Source organism: Coregonus clupeaformis, chromosome 7, assembly GCF_020615455.1.
Source record: "Coregonus clupeaformis isolate EN_2021a chromosome 7, ASM2061545v1, whole genome shotgun sequence".
Classification (NCBI taxonomy): Eukaryota; Metazoa; Chordata; class Actinopteri; order Salmoniformes; family Salmonidae; genus Coregonus; species Coregonus clupeaformis.
In genome coordinates this window covers 63,157,512-63,183,622 of record NC_059198.1, presented here as the reverse complement: position 1 = coordinate 63,183,622, position 26,111 = coordinate 63,157,512, and the positions used below count along the sequence as shown (strand labels likewise).

General features: G+C 42.3%; 1 protein-coding gene across 2 annotated transcripts in view; it reads left to right on the top strand.

Moving 5' to 3' along the window:
• Nucleotides 1–26,111, top strand: part of hs3st3b1a (heparan sulfate (glucosamine) 3-O-sulfotransferase 3B1a) — a 37,212-nt gene that overhangs the window by 1,039 nt on the left and 10,062 nt on the right. The gene's annotated exons all lie outside the window — the stretch shown is intronic.

Sequence of the window (26,111 nt, the reverse complement as noted above, 5' to 3'; positions counted from 1 at the left end):
ATGATAATGTATATTGAGCTGTGAGTTGACTTGTCGATTAATGGGTTTCTGATATATATACCGTTATTTTTAGAGAGTCACAAAGAACATCAAACAAATCCTGAAGGCTGCCAGTGAGTTCCCTGGCCTCTATATCTCTTCATATAACTACTAGAGGACTAATTCATACAGTGTCTTTAAAACACCTCTAACATAACATGGAACAGTAAGATTAGATGGACATATGGCCATTGTGCTGAGTGGAAACAAAAAACAGATTGATTAGCATGGATTAAAACACACACACATACACACGCACACACAAACACCACACACAAACACATGTTAATATAGAATAGAAATAGGCCTACTCCACACAATGGTAACAATTCGTTAAAGTGATCAGATCCTGTAGTTAAGCCATGTTGAAACTAGAACATTAGTGTAATTAAAGTAGTGACCATTCATTATGGCTTGTGTGGTTTCACACAAGCCAATATGAATGTGTAGACACTATGGGTATCCAATGGAATGTGTTTATGAATGTATATCTTGTTCAGGTGAAAATGAAACACATTTTAATTGGGCCAATAAAGCTATAATAAAGCTATAATAAGGCTATAGGTCTCTCCTCACAGTGTCATAAGTGTGAACTGAGGAATGTATCACTCTAACAGCTGACTACCACCTTGGTGTACTAAAAGAGTCCATATAAATTATAGGCCTGAGTCATAGGTAGAGTCCCAAATGGCACCATATTCTCTAGTGCATTACTTCTGACCAGGGCCCATAGGCTCTGGTCAAAAGAAGTGGACTATGTAGGGAATAGGGTGCAATTTGGGGACGCAGTCTATAATGGCCTAATAAAAGGGTCCATATTCAATGCTGCACCTTAAATGACTCATAGAAACTGACTTGTTTGACAGTTCCTTCTTAGAGCTCAGACAAACATTCTAGAGCTTCTATTCAGTTTTGATTCTGGAGTTTAGACCCAAACAGCACATGGTTTACAGGTCAACAGGTTAAATCTCCTGGTAGCCAGAAGCATCGTAATTCAATTGAGTGCTCCCGGTTCCAGGTATTGATTCTTAGGCTGTAATTCCCTTTACAACAATACAGCTTTAACCATGCCTGGTTCCCAAATGGCACCCTATTCCCTAAATAGTGCACAACTTTTGACCAGAGCTCATAGGGTTCATATCAAAAGTAGCACACTATATAGGGAATAGGGTGCCATTTGGGACACATACAATTACTTAATTTCAAATTCCAGGGATTCAAAGCTATAGGAACACTGAACAGTTAGCCCAGTATTCAACAATGTGTGGTTGTAATGATCAATATGTCAGTGCATCTCAGTGAGTTCCCAGTGTTAGCTATACCTGTTGTAGCCCACAGCATCACCACAGGCTTCTCTCAGTTGTAAACAACTAACCTGTTCCTGATTCAATCATTGACATGACCGCTGTAAAGTATCAGAGTGATATGTAGAGTTAAATAGTTTAAGGAATTCTGTGGTTTTGATTGAACACAGAAAACAGCAGATGAGCCACTTTATCAACATTTAAACATGTATCTTTGTTGGTTTCTTTGAGGAGCCATCTAAATTGACTTGAGCCATGGAGATTAGCAGTCAATGTCAAAGGCTTCTTAATGCTACTATAGTTCAAAGCTGTCTTCATAAAGCTTTCTTCATAACCCTACAATGGGGGAAGTGAGGGGAGCAATGTTCAAAGGACTTCTGGGTTAAGCTGCTCCAAGAATTTCCAGACAGTTTTAGGACACTTGTGTTGAGGTTGACCACCGCACTGTGAGAGGGCAGAGGAAGGATCTTTAGTGCATATTCACTGACTGAGAAAAAAGAGAACACATTTAACAAGGAACAGACAGTTTCTTCCTCTGGTGTTTTATGGAGTCTATAAGTATCATATTTCATTACTCAATCAGTCACTGTTCAATCAGAATGGCAATCTGATGTAATATAATCTGTGTTGCAAAGAATGTAATATGATCTGTATTGATCATAGAAGCTGGAGGCTATTGGCATAGATAATGAGCTGGAAGACAGTAGCGTCTGAATGACAACTGACATATTTATGTTTGTTGAAGGTGAACATGCAACAGCTCATCCTATCGCTCAGAACAGGTATTTCTAAACACATTAGAGCTGCAGGTTCATAGACGTACTATACAGCTGCTTGTTGTTGTACCCATGACCGTACCCATGACACAGTGGGAAAACACAGTGCAGTTGTATCTGTAGGATTTAATGAAAGAACCCTGTAGCTGATTCCCTGGAGTGGTTGTTAGGTTAATTAAAACCCCTCAGCTTGAGTAAGCCCAGCCAGACCATTCAGACCCCAGTCAGACCAGAGCACCATAACCTCAGACAGCCAAGGAACACTACAGCGACCACTTAATGATGGTTCTGTTCAGGGACTAGGGAGAGAGGGAGGGGAAACCCCAGAGGTCTCTGTACTAATGACCATCACTAGTGACCATCACCACCCTGGACCAACAGAGGCATCTCCCTCTACTCTGTCTTTTAGTGAAGTCACAGTGGAGGGAGAGAGGGCCAAGGTCACATGATCATCCACATACCAACCAGCAAACTTACTGTTAAAACATTCTAGATGCTCAGAAAGGGTGCCAGTTATTCGGTGCTTACTTGAGCTGGCCTAACTCTTTCACCATGGAGGATAGTCCTCTTACCATTAGGTTAGTTATTTCAGTGTTGGTCCTAACTTGATCCTTAGGAGGGGATGGAGAGGGAGAGGGTATAGATATGGTGTGGCTTTACTGCCTCTTCAAAAGCCTCCACCACTGTCTAATTATCAGTCAGTTGCCTGGGGAGAAGAGGTGCAGGGGAGGGAATGAGGGGGCTGAGGAGAAGCTCTGCTGGGTGGCCTGGTCCAGGCCCCAGTCCCCCGTGGAGGCATTGATCTCTGCTGCCCACATCTCCACACTGTTGGTCCAACACAGAGGAGTGCTGTAGAAGCCCCTCCCCCCTCCCCCCCGCAGTCTAGAGCCACACATCATGGAACAGTGACTTGAATGGGGATTCTCATCTAGTCATTCTATTTCTATGGCCAAGGCCTGTCGTAGCGGGGACTCCAGCCACAGATATAGCCAGTTGGCCACGCTTTTCACAGAATATTGACACGCTTTCACAGAATATAGACACGCTTTCACAGAATATAGACATGCTTTCACAGAATATAGACACGCTTTCACAGAATATAGACATGCTTTCACAGACTATAGACATGCTTTCACAGAATATAGACATGCTTTCACAGAATATAGACACGCTTTCACAGAATATGAACACGCTTTCACAGACTATAGACACGCTTTCACAGAATATAGACACGCTTTCACAGAATATAGACATGCTTTCACAGAATATAGACATGCTTTCACACAGAGGCAGAAAGACAGGAGCCGCCAGACAAATTGTAGGCTACACGCTCACTCATACAGGAGGATGGGAGGGAGCGCGGGAGGAGGGAACTCTAAAAGACGTGGGAATGTTTTCCCATTCCGACCTTCCTCCTCCTTTTGCTATAAGTCACTGTTTTATTTCCCAGTTAGACTTCTTGACTTATTCTCTTCTTGCTACTATGCATTTAGAGAGGATTTAGAGATCTGGGCACCACATGCTGCTGGAAATAAAAGGCATGAAGTGATCCTGGAAAACGGCCCTATTTTGTTGAAATATGATAGTGTGGGGTTTTTCTATTCTCGTCAGTTTCCAGATTTCCTTTTTTTGTGAAACAATGATTGGTTGTATTCTAATCCTCTCCTTGCTCTCTCACTGACATTGTCAGAGGAAGGGAAACAGTTATTCTAACCCCAAACAGAGCTGCAGGGGAGCTGGGTTGGAGCTGGGTCGGCGCTGGGTCGGAGCTGGGTCGGAGCTGGGTCGGAGCTGGGTCGGCGCTGGGTTTGGGAAAGGTAGATAGAGAGAGAGAAGTGTCTGAGTCCCAAACGGCACCCTATCCCCTATATAATGCACTACTTTTGACCAGAGCATTATGGGCCCTGGTCAAAAGTAGTGCATTTTCTAGGAAACAGAGTGCTGTTGGGGACGCAGCCAGAGAGAGTGCAGTACATTGAAAGTGAGTCTTTAGAAGCTGCAGCGGCGGTGGGGGTATACAGCTGAAAGAGGAGCAGAGGAACCCCTGGGGTTTATATTAACCCTAGTGATAATAGAACATGGCAATTAGAGTGAAACGTGTTTTCTCTTCACTTCACGTTGTATGCAAATGTCCCTCAGGAGAGGGAAAGTTATTTTTCAACCAACACAGCTTGAACCCTTCGGAACGTTGCCTGCAAATGGAATTCTGGCTTCTGGAACTCTGAGGCCAGCAGGATGGGTCGATTGTTAACACTAAGCCTCAGGGTTCGCTATTCTGATCTGAAAGTTGACTCTCCTCCTGAGGTCTTTCAGAATGAGAAGTTGCATTTCCCTTGAGGTAGTTCATACAAGTCCACTTGGTTTTCTTTTTGCTGACTCAACAAACCCTTAGTATTTTTCATGGACATAGGGGAATAAAATGGTTTAAGAAGCGGGAAAGCCCTCCATGTAGATACTTCCCAGCCAGATTCAATGCATCAGCATATTGATAGGCAGGAAAAGAACAAAATCTCTGTTGAGAATGAGGAAAGGGCCCAAAGGGGGGTACAGGGCTAGGTATTGAAACATGCTGCCATTTGTTTCTGAACATTCCTGAAATAGTTGGCTTTTAGCTAACTCAGCTGTGTGAACAGCATTGGTTAAGACCTACTTTTATTTCTTGGAGTTCAACAGCTGGAAAACTAAAGTTAATCTCTCAACAAACAGGTGGTAAAACCTGTTTTTTTTATTGGAGGTTATCAGACCATAAACACTTTGTCAGACACTTAGAAGTACATGGAAACATTAAGAGGTTCAGTTCAGTTGTTTAGTTCTCTCCTTCTCTATCCTCCTGGAGTTGTTGTTTAGTTCTCTCCTCTATCCTCCTGGAGTTGTTGTTTAGTTCTCTCCTCCTCTATCCTCCTGGAGTTGTTGTTTAGTTCTCTCCTTCTCTATCCTGTTGTAGTTGTTGTTTAGTTCTCTCCTTTTCTATCCTCCTGGAGTTGTTGTTTAGTTCTCTCCTTCTCTATCCTTCTGGAGTTGTTGTTTAGTTCTCTCATTCTCTATCCTTCTGGAGATGTTGTTTAGTTCTCTCCTTCTCTATCCTCCTGGAGTTGTTGTTTAGTTCTCTCCTTCTCTATCCTCCTTGGGGTTGTTGTTTATTTCTCTCCTTCTCCATCCTCCTGGAGTTGTTGTTTAGTTCTCTCCTTCTCTATCCTGTTGGAGTTGTTGTTTAGTTCTCTCCTTTTCTATCCTCCTGGAGTTGTTGTTTAGTTCTCTCCTTCTCTATCCTTCTGGAGTTGTTGTTTAGTTCTCTCCTTCTCTATCCTCCTGGAGTTGTTGTTTAGTTCTCTCCTTCTCTATCCTCCTGGGGTTGTTGTTTAGTTCTCTCCTTCTCTATCCTCCTGGAGTTGTTGTTTAGTTATTTCCTCTATCCTCCTGGAGTTGTTGTTTAGTTATCTCCTTCTCTATCCTCCTGGAGTTGTTGTTTAGTTCTCTCCTTCTCTATCCTCCTGGAAATGTTGTTTAGTTCTCTCCTTCTCTATCCTCCTGGAAATGTTGTTTAGTTCTCTCCTCCTCTATCCTCCTGGAGTTGTTGTTTAGTTATCTCCTCCTCTATCCTCCTGGAGTTGTTGTTTGTTCACTCCTTCTCTATCCTCCTGAAGTTGTTGTTTAGTTCTCGCCTTCTCTATCCTCCTGGAGTTGTTGTTTAGTTCTCTCCTCCTCTATCCTCATGGAGTTGTTGTTTAGTTCTTTCCTCCTCTATCCTCCTGGAGTTGTTGTTTAGTTCTCTCCTTCTCTATCCTCCTGGAGTTGTTGTTTAGGTCTCTCCTTCTCTATCCTCCTGGAGTTGTTGTTTAGTTCTCTCCTTCTCTATCCTTCTGGAGTTGTTGTTTAGTTCTCTCTTCTCTATCATCCTGGAGTTGTTGTTTAGTTCTCTCCTTCTCTATCCTCCTGGAGTTGTTGTTTAGTTCTCTCCTTCTCTATCCTCCTGGAAATGTTGTTTAATTCTCTCTCTTCTCTATCATCCTGGAGTTGTTGTTTAGTTCTCTCCTTCTCTATCCTCCTGGAAATGTTGTTTAGTTCTCTCCTCCTCTATCCTCCTGGAGTTGTTGTTTAGTTCTCTCCTTCTCTATCCTCCTGGAGTTGTTGTTTAAGTCTTTCCTCCTCTATCCTCCTGGAGTTGTTGTTTAGTTCTCTGCTTCTCCATCCTCCTGGAGTTGTTGTTTAGTTCTCTCCTTCTCTATCCTCCTGGAGTTGTTGTTTAGTTCTCTCCTTCTCTATCCTTCTGGAGTTGTTGTTTAGTTCTCTCTTCTCTATCATCCTGGAGTTGTTGTTTAGTTCTCTCCTCCTCTATCCTCCTGGAAATGTTGTTTAGTTCTCTCCTCCTCTATCCTCCTGGAGTTGTTGTTTAGTTCTCTCCTTCTCTATCCTCCTGGAGTTGTTGTTTAAGTCTTTCCTCCTCTATCCTCCTGGAGTTGTTGTTTAGTTCTCTCCTTCTCTATCCTCCTGGAGTTGTTGTTTAGGTCTCTCCTTCTCTATCCTCCTGGAGTTGTTGTTTAGTTCTCTCCTTCTCTATCCTTCTGGAGTTGTTGTTTAGTTCTCTCTTCTCTATCATCCTGGAGTTGTTGTTTAGTTCTCTCCTTCTCTATCCTCCTGGAGTTGTTGTTTAGTTCTCTCCTTCTCTATCCTCCTGGAGTTGTTGTTTAGTTCTCTCCTTCTCTATCCTCCTGGAAATGTTGTTTAATTCTCTCTCTTCTCTATCATCCTGGAGTTGTTGTTTAGTTCTCTCCTTCTCTATCCTCCTGGAAATGTTGTTTAGTTCTCTCCTCCTCTATCCTCCTGGAGTTGTTGTTTAGTTCTCTCCTTCTCTATCCTCATGGAGTTGTTGTTTAAGTCTTTCCTCCTCTATCCTCCTGGAGTTGTTGTTTAGTTCTCTGCTTCTCCATCCTCCTGGAGTTGTTGTTTAGTTCTCTCCTTCTCTATCCTCCTGGAGTTGTTGTTTAGTTCTCTCCTTCTCTATCCTTCTGGAGTTGTTGTTTAGTTCTCTCTTCTCTATCATCCTGGAGTTGTTGTTTAGTTCTCTCCTCCTCTATCCTCCTGGAAATGTTGTTTAGTTCTCTCCTCCTCTATCCTCCTGGAGTTGTTGTTTAGTTCTCTCCTTCTCTATCCTCCTGGAGTTGTTGTTTAAGTCTTTCCTCCTCTATCCTCCTGGAGTTGTTGTTTAGTTCTCTGCTTCTCCATCCTCCTGGAGTTGTTGTTTAGTTCTCTCCTTCTCTATCCTCCTGGAGTTGTTGTTTAGTTCTCTCCTTCTCTATCCTTCTGGAGTTGTTGTTTAGTTCTCTCTTCTCTATCATCCTGGAGTTGTTGTTTAGTTCTCTCCTCCTCTATCCTCCTGGAAATGTTGTTTAGTTCACTCCTTCTCTATCCTCCTGGAGTTGTTGTTTAGTTATCTCATTCTCTATCCTCCTGGAGATGTTGTTTAGTTCTCTCCTTCTATATCCTCCTGGAGTTGTTGTTTAGTTCTCTCCTTCTCTATCCTTCTGGAGTTGTTGTTTAGTTCTCTCCTCTATCCTCCTGGAGTTGTTGTTTAGTTCTCTCATCTATCCTCCTGGAGTTGCTGTTTAGTTCTCTCCTTCTCTATCCTTCTGGAGTTGTTGTTTAGATCTCTCCTCCTCTATCCTCCTGGAGTTGTTGTTTTATTTATCTCCTCTATCCTCCTGGAGTTGTTCTTTAGTTCTATCCTTCTCTATCCTCCTGGAGTTGTTTTTTAGTTCTTTCCTCCTCTATCCTCCTGGAGTTGTTGTTTAGTTCTCTCCTTTTCTATCCTCCTGGAAATGTTGTTTAGTTCACTCCTTCTCTATCCTCCTGGAGTTGTTGTTTAGTTCCCTTTCCTCTATCCTCCTGGAGTTGTTGTTTAGTTCTCTCCTATATCCTCCTGGAGTTGTTGTTTAGTTCTCTCCTCTGTCCTCCTGGAGTTGTTGTTTAGTTCTCTCCTTTTCTATCCTTCTGGAATTATTGTTTAGTTCTCTCCTTCTCTATCCTCCTAGAGTTGTTGTTTAGTTCTCTCCTTCTCTATCCTTCTGGAGTTGTTGTTTAGGTCTCTCCTTCTCTATCCTCCTGGTGTTGTTGTTTAGTTCCCTTTCCTCTATCCTCCTGGAGTTGTTGTTTAGTTCTCTCCTCTATCCTCCTGGAGTTGCTGTTTAGTTCTCTCCTCCTCTATCCTCCTGGAGTTGTTGTTTAGTTCTCTCCTCCTCTATCCTCCTGGAGTTGTTTTTTAGTTCTTTCCTCCTCTATCCTCCTGGAGTTGTTGTTTAGTTCTCTCCTTCTCTATCTTCCTGGAGTTGTTGTTTAGGTCTCTCCTTCTCTATCCTCCTGGAGTTGTTCTATAGTTCTATCCTTCTCTACCATCCTGGAGCTGTTGTTTAGTTTTCTCCTCCTCTATACTCCTGGAGTTGTTGTTTAGATCTCTCCTTCTCTATCCTCCTGGTGTTGTTGTTTAGTTCTCTCTCCTCCTCTATCCTCCTGGAGTTGTTGTTTAGTTCTCTCTTCTATCCTCCTGGAGTTATTGTTTAGTTCTCTCCTTCTCTATCCTCCTGGAGTTGTTGTTTAGTTCTCTCCTCTCTCCTCCTTGAGTTGTTGTTTAGTTATCTCATCTCTCCTCCTGGAGTGGTGGTTTAGATCTCTCCTTCTCTAGCCTTCTTGAGTTGTTGTTTTATTTCTCTCCTCTCTCCTTCTGTAGTTGTTGTTTTATTTCTCTCCTCTCTCCTCCTGGAGTTGTTGTTTATTTCTCTCCTCTCTCCTCCTGGAGTTGTTGTTTATTTCCCTCCTCTCTTCTCCTGGAGTTGTTGTTTATTTCTCTCCTCTATCCTCCTGGAGTTGTTGTCTATTTCTCTCCTCTCTCCTCCTGAAGTTGTTGTTTATTTCTCTCCTCTCTCCTCCCTGTTGTCTTTCCCTCTTTTTCTTTCTCTCTTGTCTTCTCTACTCCTTTGAATGAACGTCTTCTGTCCCTCTCTCTCTCTCTCTCTCTCTCTCTCTCTCTCTCTCTCTCTCTCTGTCTGTCTGTCTGTCTGTCTCTCTCTCTCTCTCTCTCTCTCTCTCTCTCTCTCTCTCTCTCTCTCTCTGTCTGTCTCTCGCTGTCTGTCTCTCACTGTCTCTCTCTGTCTCTCTCTGTCTCTCTCTGTCTCTCTCTGTCTGTCTCTCGCTGTCTGTCTCTCACTGTCTCTCTCTCTCTCTCTTTTCTCTCTCTCTCTCTCTCTCTCTCTCTCTCTGTCTCTCTCTCTCTCTCTCTCTCTCTCTCTATCGCTCTGTCTTTCTCTCTCTCTCTCTCTCTCTCTCTCTCTCTCTCTCTCTCTCTCTCTCTCTCTCTCTCTCTCTCTCTCTCTCTCTGTCTGTCTCTCTCTCTCTCTCTCTCTTGCTCTCTCTCTCTCTCTTTCTCTCTCTCTCTTTCTCTCTCTCGCTGTCTGTCTCTCGCTGTCTCTATCTGTCTGTCTCTCGCTGTCTCTCTCTGTCTCTCTCTGTCTCTCTCTCTCCAGGTATCTCTCTCTGTAGACCTGTACAGCTCTGATGTTATTACTGATCAGATCCTCTCAGACTGTAGACCTGTACATCTCTGATGTTGTTAAGGATCAGATCCTCTCAGACTGCTGTACATCTCTGCAGCAGCTGGGATAGGGCCCTGAGCTGGATTACCAAGGTAATTTATCAAACAAATCACTTAGCCGGAAGAAGTTTGTTTTCCAGAATATTTTGCCACATTTTGCTGAACTTTTATTTTGCTGACTGTAAGTCGCTCTGGATAAGAGAGTCAGCTATATGATTAAAATGTATAATTGTAATTTATCCATCCTTGCCACCCTGACAGAGGTGTTGGTTATGTTGTTCTGTTGACAGCAGGAAGGCAGAGAGTGATTAATACTGCTACGTGGTAGTGCAAGGCTGAAAGTGACAGATCTATCGCAAGTAACCAACCGAAAGGTGAATGAATGAACGACCTCGTTGTCCCTTCTAAAAAGCTGTTCTCTTTGGTTCATGTCTTGAACTTGTCTCACAGAAACGTTGCCAGATTATTCTGTGTCTGCATACCATCACCTTTCATCCAGTGCTTGGTGGTCTGAGGAGATGATTGGAGAGGAGTGGTTCCCACAGTAGTAGATCCTATAGTCCTGGTGAATCCTCCCCTCTGAGCTGGAAGATAGGAGTAGACCATGACACTAGATATCGCCGTGGTGATCATTTACAATTTCAAGTTCCCATGAAAGGGCATTATGTCTGTTCAAATTCAAATCATGATAGTTGTTAACTTGTTAACCTAACTGAAAGCCTTTACTCACCTCATTCAGATTACAACGGACCAGGTATGTAAGTTACATTTTATTGGATATAAATGTATAGATAAAAGTCCTCTCCCCTTAGCGGCGTTGGCAAAAGGCAGATGTTTCTGGTTTTAAGGGATACAGTATTTTCAACCTAACTTCTGTTTCCCCTGAAAAACGGAAGTGGTGTTTTCTACACCTGCTACATTAGCTTAAAAGTCATCCAACAGCAACAGCCAATCACAACAAGCCCCATACAGCCAGTCAGTCAGGGTTGTAAATTCCTACCTTTGAACCTGTTCCCTGATAGCAACAGATATAAACACTGACCAGCAGCTTCAAACAGCCTCTGTCTAGAAGGAGACTAGTTAATGGATTCACCTGACAGACCAGCAGCTTCAAACAGCCTCTGTCTAGAAGGAGACTGGTTAATGGAGTCACCTGACAGACCAGCAGCTTCAAACAGCCTCTGTCTAGAAGGAGACTGGTTAATGAAGTCACCGGACAAACCAGCAGCTTCAAACAGCCTCTGTCTAGAAGGAGACTGATCAATGAAGTCACCTGACAGACCAGCAGCTTCAAACAGCCTCTGTTTAGAAGGAGACTGGTTAATGGAGTCACCTGACAGACCAGCAGCTTCAAACAGCCTCTGTCTAGAAGGAGACTGGTTAATGAAGTCACCTGACAGACCAGCAGCTTCAAACAGCCTCTGTCTAGAAGGAGACTGGTTAATGAAGTCACTTGACAGACCAGCAGCTTCAAACAGCCTCTGTCTAGAAGGAGACTGGTTAATGAAGTCACCTGACAGACCAGCAGCTTCAAACAGCCTCTGTCTAGAAGGAGACTGGTTAATGAAGTCACCTGACAGACCAGCAGTTTCAAACAGCCTCTCTCTAGAAGGAGACTGATCAATGAAGTCACCTGACAGACCAGCAGTTTCAAACAGCTTCTGTCTAGAAGGAGACTGGTTAATGAAGTCACCTGACAGACCAGCAGCTTCAATCAGCCTCTCTCTAGAAGGAAACTGGTTAATGAAGTCACCTGACAGACCAACAGCTTCAAACAGCTTCTGTCTAGAAGGAGACTGGTTAATGAAGTCACCTGACAGACCAGCAGCTTCAATCAGCCTCTCTCTAGAAGGAAACTGGTTAATGCAGACACCTGACAGACCAGCAGTTTCAAACAGCTACTGTCTAGAAGGAGACTGGTTAATGAAGTCACTTGACAGACCAGCAGACACAACACATCAGTTTCACAGCTCACACAGACACACAGTGATTAGGGGCTGGAGCTAGGAGCTTTCTAGTGCTTCAGGAGGAGAAGGAGGAGGAAAGGAGGAGGAGGAGGAGGAGGAGGAGGAGGAGGAGGAGGAGGAAGAGAGGAAGGGTATATTACATCTCTATTGGCTGACAGAGGAAGATGCTTTGCAACTTATTGGTTCCTCCAGGCAATCTAGTTTATTAACACAGAACAAATTGCTAAAGCTTGCTACATCTGCCCCGAAGGGCATCTCTTCTTCACTCCTCTAGCTTGAGATGTTGTTCCCTCTCTGTCTCTCTGTCCTTCTCTTTCTCTTTCTTTTTTTCTTTCTCTCTCTCTCTCTCTCTCTCTCCTCTATCTCTCTCTCTCTCTCCTCTCTCTCTTTCTCGTTCTCACTCTCTCTTTCTCTTTCTCTCTCTATCTCTCTATCACTCTCTCTCTCTTTATCTCTCTCTCTCCTCTCTCTCTCTGTCCTCTCTCTCTCGTCTCACTCTCTCGTTCTCTCTATCACTCTCTCTCTCCTCTCGCTCTTGCTCTCACTCCTCTCTCTCTCTCTCTCTCGCTTTTCTCTCTCTCAATTAAATTACAGTTTTTCTTGATTGCTAAGACACATTTCTTGAAAGCTGCTCTCCCTTTCTCTTAACTGTGAACACAAAACCCAATTTTCAAGCTACACTCACAAAACCTCAGACTCTTCTTGCAAAACCAAACTTTCACCTCAAAACAGTTCAATCTGTGCTCAAAACTGAACTATGTTGTCAAATCGTGCCCCGAGTCAATCAAAATAAAAAACACTACTGAACAGTCACTAAACACTACGTAGAAAAATAGAAAACACAATGGTCAGGACATGAAGCTGGAGAAATAAATGTTTATTGTTCACTGTAGGCTAAATGCATGTTGCAAAACAAAAAAAACCTGTGCATTTAGCACTTGTACAAAAAGACAAAACAGAAATCTTGTGCATTTACATGTAGCACTTGTAAAAACAAACAGAAATCTTATGCGTTTGCCACTTGTGTACAGTAAGCCCATGTAAAAATAAAGTACAAAAATATACAAATAAGTGCATTACTCAGCCACAGCATCATGTCTCCGTACTGGGTCAGGCCACAGGACTTCATCCACATCACAGGCCACATTTTGTCTGGCCAGGCAACGGGGAAAAAACCCCTGGCATGCCGTATCCAGGCTTGGCATGCCTCCACACCTATGTCACCACAGGCAAGTCCCATGGCTTTCAGGAGATTTACCCTGGTGTAAGGTTGGCGTTCATATACCTTCCACCGCCATGAGGAGAATAATTCCTCAATGGGGTTTAGGAAAGGGGAGTACGGTGGAAGGCAAAGATTGATAAAACCTTGGTTCATATTGTACCACTCTCTAACCTGGAGGGCTCTGTGAAAACTCACATTGTCCCAAACAACAACATAGATGGGATGCTCATCCTGCTGCCCTAACAAAGCATCTCGCATGTGATTGAGGAAAATGAGGAGCTGGTGAGTGTTGTAGGGCCCCAGGTTGGCATGATGGTGGACAACCCCCATGATTGCTGATGGCAGCACATAATGTGACATTGCCACCATGCTGCCCAGGAACACCAACAATGGCCCGATGGCCAATCACATTACGGCCTCTCCTTCTCCTTTTGGTGAGATTAAACCCAGCTTCATCCATGTAGATGTATTGATGGGGTCTTTCCATTGCATCCAGTTGAAAAACCCTCTGTAGAAATAGATATAGTTTTGTAAGTGATACGGAAAAAGTGATTTAGGCCACTACAGTAAATCACTACTTAGAGTAATCAACATTGAATGTGTCTGGATATATGCCAACCTGTACATACTGGAATCTTTGCTCTTTGACTCTGTCTGAGTTGCGATCAAAGGGCACTCTGTATAGCTGTTTCATGCGCAGTCTGTTGCGCTTGAGGACACGATCAACAGTAGAGAGGCTGACACTGTTGATACCCTCAAAATTTAAATGGTCCTCAATGATCTTCTGCTGAATTTCGGCTCAGTTTAATGGCATTGTTCTCACGGACCATATCAACAATTAGGGTCTCTTGGTGTGGGGAGAACATACCTGTCCTCCCACCCCCATGTGGCAGTCTTTCAATTCTACAAAAAGAGAACATGGAGCTACAAAAAATATACATGGAATACTAGGCCTACAAACAGTTAGACCAACCCTCCATTACAATACTACAGTACATTGGTACAGTGATGTACTGAAACATATATTTACTTACAGTATACTGTGGTACAGTATATAGTATGTCATACAGTAATTGCTGTCAACATTTACATACTGTACTATAATGTCAAAAAAAGGTAATTACCTATTCTCTTCTCTAAATCTTCGGATTATGGTGGACACAGTGAATCTACTGATGTTTAGTTGTACCCTTTGTCCAGCCTCCCTCATGCTCATACCATGGACAAGAACATGGTCAATCACAGTAGCTCTGATTTCATCAGATATTACTGTTCTTTGTCTTCGCTGACCACCTCGACCACCTCGACCTCCTCTCACACGAACTCTTCCTCTCAGATTTCTATCCATTGTAGGGCCTCACAAACCAGTGCTCTCTGAACTGGCTTACTGTATATGTTCCCTCACATCATTAGCCACAAGTGTGATCAATTTTGAGTTGTTGTGTTCAAGTGGTGACACCTGTGCTCTAATTGTGTTTGACTTTTGTCACCTGTGCTCACCATTATGCAGCACGGGTGCATCACAATGAAAATGTGTTGGCAAGTTATGTCTAAACAGGTGAAAAGTGCTTATGGTTTTGCCAAAAGAGTGATTGATTCAATCAGTGGGTTCAGGCAACTGAGCATTTGGTTCAGACAATAGGGTTTAGTGTTTTAGCAATTGAGAAAACTGTAAATTCAAAGGGCTTTATTGGCATGGGAAGCATATGTTTACATTGCCAAAGCAAGTGAAATAGATCATGAACAAAAATGAACAGTAAACATTACACTCACAAAAGTTTGAAAGTAATAGAGACATTTCAAATGTCATATTATGGCTTTATACAGTATTGTAACAATGTGCAAATAGTTAAAGTACAAAAGGGAAAATAAATAAACATAAATATGGGTTGTATTTACACTGGTGTTTGTTCTTCACTGGTTGCCCTTTTCTTGTGGCAACAGGTCACAAATCTTTCTGCTGTGATTGCACACTGGTATTCCATCCCAATAGATATGGGAGGTTATCAAAATTGGGTTTGTTTTAGAATTCTTTGTGGGTCTGTGTAATCTGAGGGAAATATGTGTCTCTAATATGGTCATACATTTGGCAGGAGGTTAGGAAGTGCAGCACAGTTTCCACCTCATTTTGTGGACAGTGTGCACATAGCCTGTCTTCTCTTGAGAGCCAGGTCTGCCTACTCACTGAGTCTGTACATAGTCAAAGCTTTCCTTAATTTTGGGTCAGTCATAGTGGTCAGGTATTCTGCCACTGTTTACTCTTGGTTTGGGCCAAATAGCATTCTAGTTTGCTCTGTTTTTTTGTTAATTCTTTCCAATGTGTCAAGTAATTATCTTTTTTTTTTCTCATGGTTTGGTTGGGTCTAACTGTGTTGCTGTCCTGGGGCTCTGTGGGATCTGTTTGTGTTTGTGAACAAATCAAATCAAATCAAATGTTATTTGTCACATGTGCCGAATACAACAGGTGTAGACCTTACAGTGAAATGCTTACTTACAAGCCCTTAACCAACAATGCAGTTTTAAGAAATAATACCAAAAGAAATCACACAAAAATACAATATAAAATAATACAAAATAAAAGTAACAAACTATTAAAGAGCAGCAGTAAAAATAACAATAGCGAGGCTATATACAGGGGGTACCGGTACCGAGTCAATGTGCGGGGGCACCGGTTAGTCGAGGTAATTGGGGTAATTTGTACATGTAGGTAGAGTTATTAAAGTGACTATGCATAGATAATAAACAGAGAGTAGCAGCAGCGTAAAAGAGGGGGTGGGGACTACTGCAAATAGTCTGGGTAGCCATTTGATTAGATGTTCAGGAGTCTTATGGCTTGGGGGTAGAAGCTGTTTAAAAGCCTCTTGGACCTAGACTTGGCGCTACGGTACCGCTTGCCGTGCGGTAGCAGAGAGAACAGTCTATGACTAGGGTGGCTGGAATCTTTGACAATTTTTAGGGCTTCCTCTGACACCGCCTGGTATAGAGGTCCTGGATGGCAGGAAGCTTGGCCCCAGTGATGTACTGGGCCGTACGCACTACCCTCTGTAGTGCCTTGCGGTCGGAGGCCGAGCAGTTGCCAGACCAGGCAGTGATGCAACCAGTCAGGATGCTCTCGATGGTGCAGCTGTAGAACCTTTTGAGGATCTGAGGACCCATGCCAAATTGTTTCAGTCTCCTTAGGGGGAATAGGTTTTGTCGTGCCCTCTTCACGACTGTCTTGGTGTGCTTGGACCATGTTAGTTTGTTGGTGATGTGGACCTGCTCCCCTACAGCCCCGTCGATGAGAATGGGGGCGTGCTCGGTCCTCTTCTTTTTCCTGTAGTCCACAATCATCTCCTTTGTCTTGAGGTTGTTGTCCTGGCACCACACAGCCAGGTCTCTGACCTCTTCCCTATAGGCTGTCTCGTCGTTGTCGGTGATCAGGCCTACCACTGTTGTGTCATCGGCAAACTTAATGATGGTGTTGGAGTCGTGCCTGGCCATGCAGTCATGAGTGAACAGGGAGTACAGGAGGGGACTGAGCACGCACCCCTGAGGGGCCCCCGTGTTGAGGATCAGCGTGGCGAATGTGTTGTTACCTACTCTTACCACCTAGGGGCGGCCCGTCAGGAAGTCCAGGATCCAGTTGCAGAGGGAGGTGTTTAGTCCCATGGTCCTTAGCTTAGTGATGAGCTTTGAAGGCACTATAGTGTTGAATGCTGAGCTGGACCAGCTTGCTTAGGGGACTCTTCTCCAGGTTAATCTCTCTGTAGTTGATGGCTTTGTTATGGAAGGCTTGGGAATCGCTTCCATTTAGGTGGTTGTAGAATTTAATGGCTCTTTTCTGGATTTTGATAATTAGCAGGTATCGGCCTAATTCTGCGCTGCATGCATTATTTTGTGTTTTACATTGTTCACTGAGGATATTTTTGCAGAATCTACATGCGGAGTCTCAATTTGGTGTTTGTCCCATTTTGTGAATTCTTGATTGGTGAACGGATCCCAGACCTCACAACCATGAAGGGCAATGGGTTCTATAACTGATTCAAGTGTTTTTAGCCAGATCCTAGTTGGTATGTCGAATTTTCCATTTGATGTATAGTTTTTTGTGTGCTCTAGGGCAACGGTGTCTAGATGCAATTTGTATTTGTAGTCCTGGCAACTGGACCTTTTTTGGAACACCATTGTTTTTGTGTTACTGAGATTTACTGTCAGGGACCAGGTCTGACGGAAGTTTACATACACTTAGGTTGGAGTCATTAAAACTTGTTTTCCAACCACTCCACAAATTTCTTGTTAACAAACTATAGTTTTGGCAAGTCGGTTAGGACATCTACTTTGTGCATGACACAAGTAATTTTTCCAACAATTGTTTACAGACATATTATTTCACTTATAATTCACTGTATCACAATTCCAGTGTGTCAGAAGTTTACATACACTAAGTTGACTGTGCCTTTAAACAGCTTGGAAAATTCCATGAATGATGTCATGGCTTTAGAAGCTTCTGATAGGCTAATTGACATCATTTGAGTCAATTGGAGGTGTACCTGCGGATGTATTTCAAGGCCTACCTTCAAACTCAGTGCCTCTTTGCTTGACATCATGGGAAAATCAAAAGAAATCAGCCAAGACCTCAGGAAAAAAATTGCAGACCTCCCCAAATCTGGTTCATCCTTGGGAGCAATTTCCAAACCCCTGAAGGTACCCCGTTCATCTGTACAAACAATAGTATGCATGTATAAACACCATGGGACCACGCAGCCGTCATACCGCTCAGGAAGGAGACACGTTCTGTCTCCTAGAGATGAACGTACTTTGGTGTGAAACATGCAAATCAATCCCAGAACAACAGCAAAGGACCTTGTGAAGATGCTGGAGGAAATCATCTCCCAAATATCACTATTTCTAAAACAAGCCATAGAAAGTTGGTTGCAATTTCAATTTAATCCTCCAGAAATGACAGAACAAATATTGCAACAAATATTGTGGTTAAACTCAAATATACTATTTGATAAAAAAACGTTATTTTTTGAGAAAATGTTTAAAAAAGGTATAATCTTCGTAAATGATATTATCGGTAGGAATGGTGGAGTTATGTCGCACATTCAGCTAACAAAAACATGTCTGTTCTACCCAAAATTACAACCAAATAATTGCAGCATTACCGCAAAAATGGAAAGAAAATTGTGATAAATATTGTGATAAATAAAAAGGTTTACCAGTTTCATTTAAGGACCAAAAGATTGACAGCCGTTCCATATAGATTGCAAAATAGTTGGGAATAGATTTTTGACGTACCGATTCCATGGCATAGTGTTTATGAACTGATACGCAAAACGATGCTGGATTCAAAACTTATAATTTTTCGATTTAAATTATTATATAAAATTCTTGCTACCAATAGAATGTTATTTGTATGGGGGATATAATCTTCCCAGCTCTGCAGATTTGGCTGTGAAGAGACAGAATCATTAGATCATTTGTTTTGGTACTGTCCATTTGTAGCTTGTTTCTGGACACAGGTCCAGGAATGGCTGAAGGATTGCAATATTTGCATGGAGCTGACCCTGCAGATAGCACTACTGGGTGATCTGAAAAGTCATAGTCAATTGATCAATAATATAATAATACTTTTAGCAAAAATGTTTATTTTCAATTCACAAACTGTAGAAACAATGAGAATAGAAAGGTTCAGAACTTTTGTAAAACATCACAGTACAGTTGAAAAATATATGGCAAATAGAAATCCAATATGGATGGTGTTAAGAGATAGATGGGAGGTGTTGAATGAAGCTGAAGGATGGGACTAATAACAACAACTAATAACAACAAGATAAATAGTGTAAGACATGCTGTGTCCATAATAGGTATATAGGTTATATATTGTGAGCTTTTGTGAAAGAGCACAGTTAGAAAGATATGGCATATAGAAGTATACCAGATGGACGTCATGAAAATGATCGGAGGAAGTTCAGGAGTAAAAACAAACAAAATATAATTATTGACTGTGTCCATAAAAGGTATATAGTATGTATAAGCATGAAGTAGAGGCCTAAGCATTGTTGTTCACTAGTTTACTCCAATTAGGGAAGGGATGGTGGGGTTGGAAAGTAATAAAGGGAAATATATATATATTTTTAAAGGATATGTATGTATATATATATATATGTATGTATATTCGTATATGTATGTATGCGTATGTATGTGTATATATATATATATATATGAATATATATATATATATATATATATATATATATATATATATATATATATACAGTGAGGGAAAAAAGTATTTGATCCCCTGCTGATTTTGTACGTTTGCCCACTGACAAAAAAATGATCAGTCTATAATGTTGATGGTAGGTTTATTTAAACCGTGAGAGACAGAATAACAACAAAAAAATCCAGAAAAACGCATGTCAAAAATGTTATAAATTGATTTGTATTTTAATGAGGGAAATAAGTATTTGACCCCTCTGCAAAACATGACTTAGTACTTGGTGGCAAAACCCTTGTTGGCAATCACAGAGGTCAGACGTTTCTTGTAGTTGGCCACCAGGTTTGCACACATCTCAGGAGGGATTTTGCTCCACTCCTCTTTACAGATCTTCTCCAAGTCATTAAGGTTTTGAGGCTGACATTTGGCAACTCGAACCTTCAGCTCCCTCCACAGGTTTTCTATGGGATTAAGGTCTGGAGACTGGCTAGGCCACTCCAGGACCTTAATGTGCTTCTTCTTGAGCCACTCCTTAGTTGCCTTGGGTCATTGTCATGCTGGAATACCCATCCACGACCCATTTTCAATGCCCTGGCTGAGGGAAGGAGGTTCTCACCCAAGATTTGACGGTGCATGGCCCCGTCCATCGTCCCTTTGATGCAGTGAAGTTGTCCTGTCCCCTTAGCAGAAAAACACTCCCAAAGCATAATGTTTCCACCTCCATGTTTGACGGTGGGGATGGTGTTCTTGGGGTCATAGGCAGCATTCCTCCTCCTCCAAACACGGCGAGTTGAGTTAATGCCAAAGAGCTCCATTTTGGTCTCATCTGACCACAACACTTTCACCCAGTTCTCCTCTAAATCATTCAGATGTTCATTGGCAAACTTCAGACGGGCATGTACAGTGGGGAAAAAAAGTATTTAGTCAGCCACCAATTGTGCAAGTTCTCCCACTTAAAAAGATGAGAGAGGCCTGTAATTTTCATCATAGGTACACGTCAACTATGACAGACAGATTGAGAAAAAAAAATCCAGAAAATCACATTGTAGGATTTTTTATGAATTTATTTGCAAATTATGGTGGAAAATAAGTATTTGGTCACCTACAAACAAGCAAGATTTCTGGTTCTCACAGACCTGTAACTTCTTTTTTAAGAGGCTCCTCTGTCCTCCACTCGTTACCTGTATTAATGGCACCTGTTTGAACTTGTTATCAGTATAAAAGACACCTGTCCACAACCTCAAACAGTCACACTCCAAACTCCATTATGGCCAAGACCAAAGAGCTGTCAAAGGACACCAGAAACAAAATTGTAGACCTGCACCAGGCTGGGAAGACTGAATCTGCAATAGGTAAGCAGCTTGGTTTGAAGAAATCAACTGTGGGAGCAATTATTAGGAAATGGAAGACATACAAGACCACTGATAATCTCCCTCGATCTGGGGCTCCACGCAAGATCTCACCCCGTGGGGTCAAAATGATCACAAGAACGGTGAGCAAAAATCCCAGTACCACACAGGGGGGACCTAGTGAATGACCTTTCAGAGAGCTGGGACCAAAGTAAGAAAGCCTACCATCAGTAACACACTCACGCCAGGACTCAAATCCTGCAGTGCCAGACGTGTCCCCCTGCTTAAGCCAGTACATGTCCAGGCCCGTCTGAAGTTTGCTAGAGTGCATTTGGATGATCCAGAAGAGGATTGGGAGAATGTCATATGGTCAGATGAAACCAAAATAGAACTTTTTGGTAAAAACTCAACTCGTCGTGTTTGGAGGACAAAGAATGCTGAGTTGCATCCAAAGAACACCATACCTACTGTGAAGCATGGGGGTGGAAACATCATGCTTTGGGGCTGTTTTTCTGCAAAGGGACCAGGACGACTGATCCGTCTAAAGGAAAGAATGAATGGGGCCATGTATCGTGAGATTTTGAGTGAAAACCTCCTTCCATCAGCAAGGGCATTGAAGATGAAACGTGGCTGGGTCGATGTGATTTTCTGGATTTTTTTTTCTCAATTTGTCTGTCATAGTTGAATGTGTACCTATGATGAAAATTACAGGCCTCTCTCATCTTTTTAAGTGGGAGAACTTGCACAATTGGTGGCTGACTAAATACTTTTTTTCCCCCACTGTATATGTGCTTTCTTGAGCAGGGGGACCTTGCGGGCGCTGCAGGATTTCAGTCCTTCACGGCGTAGTGTGTTACCAATTGTTATTATGAAAAACTTAGTTTAAATGTATTTGGCTAAGGTGTATGTAATCTTCCGACTTCAACTGTATGTGCTGCTGTAGGCCCTCCTTGGTTGGGGAAAGATGCACCAGATCATCAGCAAACAGTAGACATTTGACTAAAGATTAGTAGGTTGAGCTGCATACCTGTCTCACCCCACGGCCCTGTGGAAATAAATGTTTGTGTTATTGGTCCATTTTAACAACACTTGTTGTTTGTGTTCATGGATTTTATAATGTCGTATGTTTTTCCACCAATACCACTTTCCATCAATTTATATAGCAAATCTCTCTCTCTCTCTCTCTCTCTCTCTCTCTCTCTCTCTCTCTCTCTCTCTCTCTCTCTCTCTCTCTCTCTCTCTGTCTCTCTGTCTCTCTCTCTCTCTCTCTCGCTCTCTCTCTCTCTCTCTCTCTCTCTCTCTCTCTCTCTCTCTCTCTCTCTCTCTCTCTCTCTCTCTCTCTCTCTCTCTCTCTATCTCTCTCTCTCTCATCTCTATCTAATGCATTATTCATCCATCTTTCATCTAGGTTTGTTTTGCTCTGGGACTAAGTGTACATTTTGATTGGTAGTAAGTTTCTCTGTGACTCCCTCAGGGCCTTGAGAAATGCACTCCGCTTGTGTATCCAAGAAATATGGCAGATAATTGCAGCAGTGTTGCAGCGATGCTGATAGCTAGTTGTTGTGGTTGGTGTTTTTTTCACACCTCACACAGTAACAGGTAGGCTCTCAGGGAGAGAGAGATGGAACATATGAGTGTAGTGGAGAGAGAGATGTATGGAGAGACTAAAGGGGAAGAGGGTTTGTTGGTTTATGTGATTGCGTCAGAAGGAAAGAGCAACCCCCTGTGTGTTTGTATTGGAGTAATGAGGTCTTTCCAAAAGGAACGTTCCCCATAGGCCAAGGACCCCCCAAGGCTCCAGTCTGCAGTGTGCAACTAAGGCTTTACCCTGCCTATTTCTGCAGTAGTTGGTTACACATATTCAGGAGGAGATAAGCAAATACCTTATTTGTGACAAAGTAGCAATTTAGTAGTATTTATAACTGTGTAATTCATTGTAAATAAACTAGTAATAACACTACCCGCGAGACATACACTACCAACCAGCCAACTCCTAATGTTAGTGACTGTAATAAAGTAGTATTAGATATACACTACCAACCATCTCCTAATGTTAGTGACTGTACGAAAGTAGTATTAGATATACACTACCAACCATCTCCTAATGTTAGTGACTGTACGAAAGTAGTATTAGATATACACTACCAACCATCTCCTAATGTTAGTGACTGTACTAAAGTAGTATTAGATATACACTACCAACCAACTCCTAATGTTAGTGACTGTACTAAAGTAGTATTAGATATACACTACCAACCATCTCCTAATGTTAGTGACTGTACGAAAGTAGTATTAGATATACACTACCAACCATCTCCTAATGTTAGTGACTGTACGAAAGTAGTATTAGATATACACTACCAACCAACTCCTAATGTTAGTGACTGTACTAAAGTAGTATTAGATATACACTACCAACCATCTCCTAATGTTAGTGACTGTACTAAAGTAGTATTAGATATACACTACCAACCATCTCCTAATGTTAGTGACTGTACTAAAGTAGTATTAGATATACACTACCAACCATCTCCTAATGTTAGTGACTGTACTAAAGTAGTATTAGATATACACTACCAACCAACTCCTAATGTTAGTGACTGTATAAGCACTAGTCTACTATCCCTCTAACTCACTAAGCACTAGTCTACTACCCCTCTAACTCACTAAGCACTAGTCTACTACCCCTCTAACTCAATAAGCACTAGTCTACTATCCCTCTAACTCACTAAGCACTAGTCTACTATCCCTCTAACTCACTAAGCACTAGTCTACTACCCCTCTAAATCACTAAGCACTAGTCTACTACCCCTCTAACTCACTAAGCACTAGTCTACTATCCCTCTAACTCACTAAGCACTAGTCTACTACCCCTCTAACTCACTAAGCACTAGTCTACTATCCTTCTAACTCACTAAGCACTAGTCTACTATCCCTCTAACTCACTAACCACTAGTCTACTACCCCTCTAACTCACTAAGCACTAGTCTACTCTCCTTCTAACTCACTAAGCACTAGTCTACTATCCCTCTAACTCACTAAGCACTAGTCTACTACCCCTCTAACTCACTAAGCACTAGTCTACTACCCCTCTAACTCACTAAGCACTAGTCTACTACCCCTCTAACTCACTAAGTACTAGTCTACTACCCCTCTAACTCACTAAGCACTAGTCTACTACCCCTCTAACTCACTAAGCACTAGTTTACTATCCCTCTAACTCACTTTGCACTAGTTTACTACCCCTCTAACTCACTAAGCACTAGTCTACTACCCCTCTAACTCACTAAGCACTAGTCTACTACCCCTCTAACTCACTAAGTACTAGTCTACTACCCCTCTAACTCATTAAGCACTAGTCTACTACCCCTCTAACTCACTAAGCACTAGTTTACTATCCCTCTAACTCACTTAGCACTAGTTTACTACCCCTCTAACTCACTAAGCACTAGTCTACTACCCCTCTAACTCACTAAGCACTAGTCTACTATCCCTCTAACTCACTTAGCACTAGTTTACTACCCCTCTAACTCACTAAGCACTAGTCTACTACCCCTCTAACTCACTAAGCACTAGTCTACTACCCCTCTAACTCACTAAGCACTAGTCTACTATCCCTCTAACTCACTAAGCACTAGTCTACTATCCCTCTAACTCACTAACACTAGTCTACTACCCCTCTAACTCACTAAGCACTAGTCTACTACCCCTCTAACACACTAAGCACTAGTCTACTATCCCTCTAACACACTAAGCACTAGTCTACTATCCCTCTAATCCCTAAGCACTAGTCTACTATCCCGCTAACACACTAAGCACTAGTCTACTATCCCTCTAACACACTAAGCACTAGTCTACTATCCCTCTAATCCCTAAGCACTAGTCTACTATCTCTCTAACTCACTAAGCACTAGTCTACTATCCCTCTAACTCACTAAGCACTAGTCTACTATCCCTCTAACTCAATAAGCACTAGTCTACTACCCCTCTAACTCAATAAGCACTAGTCTACTATCCCTCTAACTCACTAAGCACTAGTCTACTACCCCTCTAACTCACTAACCACTAGTCTACTACCCCTCTAACTCACTAACCACTAGTCTACTACCCCTCTAACTCACTAAGCACTAGTCTACTCTCCTTCTAACTCACTAAGCACTAGTCTACAATCCCTCTAACTCACTAAGCACTAGTTTACTACCCCTCTAACTCACTAAGCACTAGTCTACTACCCCTCTAACTCACTAAGCACTAGTCTACTACCCCTCTAACTCACTAAGTACTAGTCTACTACCCCTCTAACTCACTAAGCACTAGTCTACTACCCCTCTAACTCACTAAACACTAGTTTACTATCCCTCTAACTCACTTTGCACTAGTTTACTACCCCTCTAACTCACTAAGCACTAGTCTACTACCCCTCTAACTCACTAAGTACTAGTCTACTACCCCTCTAACTCACTAAGCACTAGTCTACTACCCCTCTAACTCACTAAGCACTAGTTTACTATCCCTCTAACTCACTTAGCACTAGTTTACTACCCCTCTAACTCACTAAGCACTAGTCTACTACCCCTCTAACTCACTAAGCACTAGTCTACTATCCCTCTAACTCACTTAGCACTAGTTTACTACCCCTCTAACTCACTAAGCACTAGTCTACTACCCCTCTAACTCACTAAGCACTAGTCTACTACCCCTCTAACTCACTAAGCACTAGTCTACTATCCCTCTAACTCACTAAGCACTAGTCTACTATCCCTCTAACTCACTAACACTAGTCTACTACCCCTCTAACTCACTAAGCACTAGTCTACTACCCCTCTAACACACTAAGCACTAGTCTATTATCCCTCTAACACACTAAGCACTAGTCTACTATCCCTCTAATCCCTAAGCACTAGTCTACTATCCCGCTAACACACTAAGCACTAGTCTACTATCCCTCTAACACACTAAGCACTAGTCTACTATCCCTCTAATCCCTAAGCACTAGTCTACTATCTCTCTAACTCACTAAGCACTAGTCTACTATCCCTCTAACTCACTAAGCACTAGTCTACTATCCCTCTAACTCACTAAGCACTAGTCTACTACCCCTCTAACTCACTAAGCACTAGTCTACTATCCCTCTAACTCACTAAGCACTAGTCTACTATCCCTCTAACTCACTAAGCATAGTCTACTACCCCTCAAACTCACTAAGCACTAGTCTACTACCCCTCTCACTCACTAAGCACTAATATACTATCCATCTAACTCACTAAGCACTAGTCTACTATCCCTCTAACTCACTAAGCACTAGTCTACTATCCCTCTAACTCACTAAGCACTAATATACTACCCCTCTAACTCACTAAGCACTAGTCTACTATCCCTCTAACTCACTAAGCACTAATATACTACCCCTCTAACTCACTAAGCACTAGTCTACTATCCCTCTAACTCACTAACACTAGTCTACTATCCCTCTAACTCACGAAGCACTAGTCTACTACCCCTCTAACTCACTAACACTAGTCTACTATCCCTCTAACTCATTAAGCACTAGTCTACTACCCCTCTAACTCACTAAGCACTAGTCTACTATCCCTCTAACTCACTAAGCACTAGTCTACTATCCCTCTAACTCACTAAGCACTAGTCTACTATCCCTCTAACTCACTAAGC